Source organism: Cervus canadensis, chromosome 1, assembly GCF_019320065.1.
Source record: "Cervus canadensis isolate Bull #8, Minnesota chromosome 1, ASM1932006v1, whole genome shotgun sequence".
NCBI classification, from domain to species: domain Eukaryota; kingdom Metazoa; phylum Chordata; class Mammalia; order Artiodactyla; family Cervidae; genus Cervus; species Cervus canadensis.
In genome coordinates, this window is record NC_057386.1 from 54,407,373 (window position 1) to 54,415,265 (window position 7,893).

The following is a 7,893-nucleotide window of genomic DNA, read 5'->3' on the forward strand; positions in this document are numbered from 1 at the left end:
TTCCCCATTTTAGGGAAGTTTTCAGCTATTATCTCCTCGAGTATTTTCTCATGGCCTTTCTTTTTGTCTTCTTCTTCTGGAACTCCTATGATTCGAATGTTGGGGCGTTTCACAGTGTCCCAGAGGTCCCTGAGGTTGTCCTCATTTCTTTTGATCCTTTTTTCTCTTTTCCTCTCTGCTTCATTTATTTCCACCATTTTATCTTCTACCTCACTTATCCTATCTTCTGCCTCCATTATTCTACTGTTGGTTCCCTCCAGAGTGTCTTTGATCTCTTATAGCAGCTTGAATGCAAATGGTTCAAGGCTGGTCTGGGGCTCCCTGGCATCAGGAACCCAGGTTTTCCACTCTCATGTTACTCCCCATGCCCTGCAGGAGGCCCTTTTAGTCTTGGTTGAATATGGCTTCCCACATGTCCACTGTCTGTATTCTAGCAGCGGGAAAGGTCAAAAGAAGGAGGAGGGACAGAGGTCGTACTCGTATCTTCTCACATCCAGTCAGTTGGCCACCTAGCAGCCAGGGAGGCTGCGAAAACTTGTCTTTAGCTGTGTGGTACATGTCTACCTAAAACTTCTATTACTATGGATAAAGTAGAGAGAACATACATAGGGGAAGGCTGATGCCATCAGTGTTTGCCATACTACTCCAGGTGTTCCTGTGAGGATGAAATGAAGTGTCAGGACACATGCTGCACCTATATCCGCAAAACAGTGAACATCCAGTAATTATTAGGTATTATTTTTAAATTAAAATAATCCTATTATTTTCTTAGAAAAATGTTGGTTTAAAGTAGTCAAATAATATGAAAGAACACAGAAGGCCTAAATGTCACTCCAAACGCCTTTAGTGTTGACCAATGCAAATACTATGTCTATATCTGATAATTTGTCAAGTGTTTGTAGTTACTTCTATAAACGTTTCAATGCTTAAAAAGGATGTGTATTCTCTATATACAGGGTAAACTATTGATGTTTTATTTCAACAACATTAGTCACGTTTTACTTTTTTGTGTCATGTTATTTGGTATGAAAACATTGTGACAGTTATACTTTGGGGTGGAGCTTCCCTGGTGGCTCAGAGGGTAAAGAATCTTGCATGCAATGCAGGAGACCTGAGTTCGACCCCTGGGTCAGGAAGATCCCCTAGAGAAGGGCATGACAACCTCCTCCAGCATTCTTGCCTGGAGAATCCCATGGACAGAGGAGCCTGGCAGGCTGCTGTCCATAGGGTGGCGAAGAGTCAGACATCACTGAAGTGACTGACCACGCACACATGCATACTTTGGGGTAGTTATTCTTCCCCTTGGTTTTGAATGTCTGATGTTATTACAACCCTTCCTTCCTTTCTGCTTCCACTTCCCTGGAAACTCAGGTTGATACAAAAATTTGACCCAAGCTAGTTCAGAACTTTAACAGGTTAATTTAAAAAAAAGTTTAATTTTTTTAAGGGCTCAATTTTCTTCTTCCTTTTCCTCTTAATAACTGAAGTATAGTTTACAGCCACCTGCTTTGTACTTAGTAACCTTAGGTTCTATAAGAATCTGAGATCTTGTAAATACTACATATTCTATTTGAATCCACTTTCCCCATATTGAAAAAGATTGTTCCTCAACTCCAAGGAGTTTGAGCTTTCACTGTATTTCAAGTGGAACTACCAATTCACAGCTAATGTGCAGATCAAAGGAAGTTTAAGGGCTCCTTTCTGCTCCCTTGAGAATGTCACATATACCTTAGTATGTGTACACATTTTGTGCTTACATACCTTTGTACTTGTACCCGTCTATAAAGAAGCAGCCACTGTAGAGTTAGCATCTGTGGTTACCAAGAGGCAAGTCGGAGATTTCCAAATTTATTTTCATTCCTTTGAATTCCTCTCATTAAGAGGGAACTTTGAAGAAAAAGTAAATCCTTGCTTCTTTGCATATTTTTTTCTTTCTAAGGAAATAATGATGATGATGCCAGGACTCAGTTGAGGTGCCCATCACACACCAAGCACTTTACATACATCATCTTTACTCTGATACTCACAGCCAACTGCCCTGCCACATGAGTGTGACTTGCCATGCACAGAGTCAAATCACTGGAGCTCAGAAGGTGAAGTAACAAGTAGTTATACATGTAAACAACTGTGGCTGGAAGGAGCTGGGGTTCAAAACAGTTCTGTTTGACTTCAAAATATCTGCTTATTCCACTGCTCCAAGAGCTGGACTTCTGGGGAAAGCAGGAAATTCTTTGCTTTTCAACGTGTTGAGTAAAGTTTCCTCTTTTTTTTCTCTTTGGGTGCTCTTTACTGAAGTCCAGTGAGAACAAATTCCATATGCAGCCACAGAGATGCAAGGTTGAAGCAGTGGAAGAACCTGTTTAATTTACAGTTCAGCAGGCAAATACAATTTCCTTACACAAACCGTCCAAGAGAGTTGACGGAACCAAGCCTGTTGTTATTTTAGTGCTGTAATTCCAAAATACACCTCAGCGATTTAACAAAGAACACGGATACCAAATACTGCTCTGCATCTACTGCAAATGCCATGCAGGGTTTTTTTGTTGTTTGGAGTACTTCAGCACTGTACCAAACGTTATTCCTAGTTTCAGAAAAGCTAACTGCATTTAGAATGGCAAAACAGGTAAAATTTTAAGTTACTTGGATGTTTTCTCCCCACTCAACCAACTAAAATTCTTACTATGTAACTTTGGGGAAAAAAAAAAAAAAAAGAATTGCCCTTCTTAACTGCAGATAAGAGATATGTGCTCAGTTTTTCTGGATTATATCCATAGGATTCAAGGTGTTTTAGCATCATTGGCCAAATGGACCCAGGAATGGTTTAGGAGGAGTGGTTTGGATTAAACACCAGTTCAGAGCTAGTGGTGTGTAGTTCTTTCCACAGATCCCTGCCCTTCTCCAGAATCACTGATTCAAAATATTGAGGAGCAGAGTCCTCGGCATGTGTGTAAAAACAGTCACAGGTGATTCTGACATGCATCTTTGGTTCAGAACCCTTGGGCTGGAGCCTGCCTTCCTGGGATGGTACTGAGAAGCAATAACAAAATATTTCCCTGAGATGCTGGCTTCCACTGCGAACAATTTTTCTTCCCTCCCCCTTTTCCTCGCTGTATGGGAAAAAGTAAAAGAATCGTATAATGAAATAAACATGGGCAGATGTTAAAAAATGGGAGTATCATCTCATTCTTAAGACATGCACTTTTGTTACCTGTCGTTGTTGGCAAATAACAGATAACCTAACTCCAATGGTCAATACTGAAATTAGACTGATTATGTTTTGCAGCCAAAGATGGAGAAGCTCTATACAGTCAGTAAAAAGAAGACCTGGACCTGGCTGTGGCTCAGGTCATGAGTTCCTTACTGCAAACTTCAGGCTTACACAGAAGAAAGTTGAGAAAACCACTAGACCATTCAGCAATGACCTAAATCAAATCCCTTATGATTATACAGTGGAGGTAACAAACAGATTCAAGGGATTAGGTTTGGTAGACAGAATGCCTGAAGAACTATGGACAGAGATTCATAATATTGTACAGGAGGCAGTGACCAAAACCATTGCAAAGAAAAAGAAATGCAAGAAGGCAAAGTGGTTGTCTGAGGAGTCCTTACAAATAGCTGAGAAAAGAAGAGAAATGAAAGGTACAGGAGAAAGAGAAAGATATACCCAACTGAATTTAGAGTTGCAGAGAATAGCAAGGAGAGATAAGAAAACCTTCTTAAATGAACAATGTGAAGAAATAGAGAAAAACAGTAGAATGGGAAAGACTAGAAATCTATTCAAGGAAAGTGGAGATATCAGGGGAACTTTTGATGCAAAGATGGGCATAAGAAAGGACAGAAATGGTAAGGACCTAACAGAAGCAGAAGAGATTAAGGAGAGGTGGCAAGAATACACAGAACTGTACAAGTAAGGTCTTAATGACCCAGATAACTACTATGGTGTGGTCACCCACCTAGAGCCAGACATCCTGGAGTGTGAAGTCAAGTGGGCCTCAGGAAGCATTACTATGAATAAAGCTAGTGGAAGTGTCTGAATTCTAGCTGAATTGTTTCAAATCCTAAAAGATAATGCTATTAAAGGACTGCACTCAATTTGTCAGCAAATTTGGAAAACTCAGCAGTGGCCGCAGGACTAGAAAAGATCAGTTTTCATTCCAATCCCAAAGAAAGGCAGTGCCAAAGAATGTTCAAACTTCTTCACAATTGTACCCATTTCACAAGCCAGCAAAATCATGCTCAAAATCCTCCAAGCAAGACTTCACTAATACATGAACTGAGAACTTCCAGCCGTTCAAGATGATACCTCTCTAACAGCAGAAAGTGAAGAGAAACCAAACAGCCTCTTGATGACAGTGAAAGAGGAGAGTGAAAAAGTTGGCTTAAATGCAACATTAAAAAAAAAAAAAAACCACAAAACTAGATCATGGAATCTGGTCCACATCGCTTCATGGCAAATAGGAGGAAAGTGGAAGCAGTGACAGATTTTATTTTCTTGGGCGCCAAAATCACCATGGATGGTGACTGTAGCCATGAAATTAATAGATTCTTGCTCCTTGGAAGAAAAGCTATGACCAACCTAGACGGTATATTAAAAAGCAGAGACATCACATAGTCAAAGCTATGGTTTTTCCAACAGTCACGTATGGATGTGAGATTTAGACAATAAAGAAGACTGAGCACTGAAGAACTGATGCTTCCGAATTGTGGTGCTATACTCTTGAAAGTCCCTTGAACTGCAAGGAGATCAAACCAATCAATCCTGAAGGAAATCAACCCTAAATATTCACTGGAAGAGCTGCTGCTGAAGCTCCAATACTTTGGCCACCTGATGCAAAGGGCAGACTCATTGTAAAAGACCCTGAACTGGGAAAGATTGAAGGCAAAGGAGAAGCTGTGTGGCAGAGAATAAGATGGTTAGATAGCATCACCAATTCAATTGACACGAATCTGAGCAAACTCCAGGAGACAGTGGAGGACAGAGGAGGCTGAAGTGCTGCAGTCCATGGGGTCACAAAGGATGGGACATGACTTAGCAACCGAACAATAACTTCAATGACAAAAGTAACAGATGGGATGTGTTTGTCTCAAACAACTGAAATATCAAGAGATAGTGCAGACTGCCAAGTGCAGTTTGATCAGGGTGTGGCCTCCTCTGCCCCTCCTCTTTTATCAGGTGTGGGGTTGGCTTGGCTTGGCTCCCCTCAAGGTGGAAAGATGGCACCAGTTGTTACACATCTTCTTTATCTCCTTCCTAGAAGAAAGAAGGTCATCAAGTAACCACTGAAACAAGTTCAGGCTTTCTCTAACTGAACAGTCATTGTTACACTAATCGTAACAACAGTATCAACAACAAATGTTCACTGAGCACTTAACATGTGGCAGTCAGCCTTCTAAGTGCTTTTGCTGAATTAACTCTTTTAATTTTCATAAAAATGCAATGGGACTACTCTGATTTGTTAATTCAATCAAGGCAAGCCCCAGAGGCTGCCGGGAGGTAAGTCCCTTCCCCCTAAATATATGGTCATTACCCAATGTGCAGAATAGATATTAGGGAAAAATACAATGTGAACTATAGCTTTGTGTCTGCAAAATCAAAACTGTACCATGCTTCTGCTTTCCTTAACCATCTAGCTTAATACAGGCAAAAAGGAAGGTATATTCTGCTTTCATAGTCCCTATTACCTAAATTACTTTCCCCCCTAAATGTCCTTTTGAGTGACACAGTATTGTTTTCTTCTTGTAGGTACAGATGCCAACAGAGACTTAGCTGAGAAGCATGCAGGTTTCTGGAATTTCCTTCCCAACATGTGACCAGGCTTCCTCTAAGTTATAGTGGCCTTTTGGGTCAAACTCTGGACCCCTTTGATTCTGCTGCTGTTCTGACATTTGCTGCAAGGTGTGGAACTTTCCTGGCTTGTTCTGACTTGTGTGGAGCTAACTTCTCTGTTCCTCTTGATTCACAGCAAGAAAGTAATCAGAGATAAGTATTGGACACTAGTGCTGCTTTAGTTTCTCTCACTCCTATTCTCTGTCCCTCAACCCTCAACCCCTGCTCCCAACACACACACACACACACACACACACACACACACACACACACACACACACACACACACACACACGCTACGGAGTTCCCTGTAAGGATGAAATGCACTGATCTGATATTTTCCATTTTTCAGACTTGAATTCAATCAGAATTTTATCATGGGTCATGAAAACTAGAAATGCATAATTATGATTTATGGCATTTTGGTAAATAAAACATTAATCTCATCAGACTATGTTGATTTGAAATAATTAAAGAGTGACTTACTGCCTCAATGCTAAATATTTAAATGTTACCTTGATACAAATTTAAAATAACTCTTTTCGGGGGAAACAATTTCAGCGCTTTACAAAAGTTACAAAAATATTTGTGACTTCTATGTACCCATCCTTTTCCTGGGATTTGTTTTAAAGTGAAACGGGGAAAGCATTGTGCATAATGATGTTCATTAAAGACTGGTTTAGAATAACATAAATGGAAACTACATACATTCCAACTACATGCATGGCTAAAACAATTATAGTGAAGAACTCTGTGAGGGAAACATTATGTAACTATTAGTAGCTCCTTTTGTTTGGAACACTTACCCACCCTCTCTGCCTTACTTTTCTGCCAGCTAACTCCCACTTAGCCGTCAAGACTCAGGGTACCCACCCCTGCGCTTGGGTGCCCCTCCTCCTTTGTGCTTATGTAACACCTGGGCACACCTCTATCGAAGGATTTACAGCCCACTGCGGTGTGGCTCATTGAATTTGTTGGTCTCTTCCACTGGTTTGCAACCCACTTAGGCAGAACCCGTCTTTGTGCAAAAAGTTTAAAATCAGAAAGGGTGGAGACAAGAAATAATTTTTCCTAATACACAAAACTCAGGCTTCAGTTGATTCAGAGCTGCCTCACACACAGCCAGCCCCGTGGGCACCCATCCCCTCTGAAGTCTCCTGTGGAAGGTGAGAAATGTACCTAAAATCCTCTCACTGAGGTACCTCGGGGGCGGGGGGTAGATTAGAAACGGGGCCTGAGGAGTATTCCTGCAAACGTCCGGGAACCAGTCACACTCTCCCGTCTCCTCAGGCTTCCCTGGTGGCTCAGGCGGTGAAGAATCCGCCCGCAGTGAAGGAGACCCGGGTTCGATCCCTGGGCTGGGAAAATTCCCTGGACACAGTTCGTTTCCCGGAATGTCTGACACACATGGACCACGAAGGCTCCATGGAGTCCGGCCCACGTGGAGCGGCCACGCTCCCCGCAGCCGGCGGCTCCTAGAAAAGCCGCGCCCCAGTCAGCGAGGGGAGACCGCCGCCTTCTGCGGTTCGCTCCTCCTCCGCGGCAGGAGGCTCCGAGCGGCGCTCCTTTCGCCCGCCCGACTTCGGAGCGGAGCGCCCGGGAGGGACGAGAACCGGCGAATCCTCGCGGGCGCCGGGCGCTCGCGGGCCGCGCCCGCCGCTCACGTTGGCTGCGGAGCGCCTGCTGGCTGCGCCCAGGCGGGAGGCGCCGGGGGCGCGGAGGGGAGCGGGTCACGTGACGAGGGAGTCTGACCTACTTTTCCCGCCGCCCGCGCAGGCGCACATCCGCTCTGCGCGCCCGGGCAGTCTCACGTGGACTCGCACGTGCCGCGCTCCGGGCCGCGGGTGGGGCGGCGGGCCGGGCCCGGCGCGCGAGGAGGGACCGGCCCTGCGGCCCAGCTGAGCGCGAGCTGGGGGTTCCTCAGTCACCACGCCAGTGTCTACCCACAGCTCGGAGAGCTGCTGAGGTGCCCCTGGGGGCTGCCCCCGAACGTCGAATTTAGCATTCATGAATTCAGAAATGAAAACAAAGTTACTGTACACGAGTCCTTTGAATCAGCAGTTCCA

The 7,893-nt window shown here is 43.9% G+C and overlaps 1 long non-coding RNA gene across 1 annotated transcript in view; it reads right to left on the reverse strand.

The window, feature by feature from the left end:
- The window catches only part of LOC122451289, a 13,020-nt gene extending 9,114 nt beyond the window's left edge, over positions 1–3,906 (reverse strand). Inside the window, exons 1-2 of the long non-coding RNA XR_006272364.1 lie at positions 3,767–3,906; positions 3,713–3,715 (exon numbers count right to left, since the gene is read on the reverse strand). This is a non-coding gene — a long non-coding RNA (uncharacterized LOC122451289). The remainder of the gene's footprint in view (positions 1–3,712; positions 3,716–3,766) is intronic.
- Positions 3,907–7,893: the final 3,987 nt, after the last annotated feature.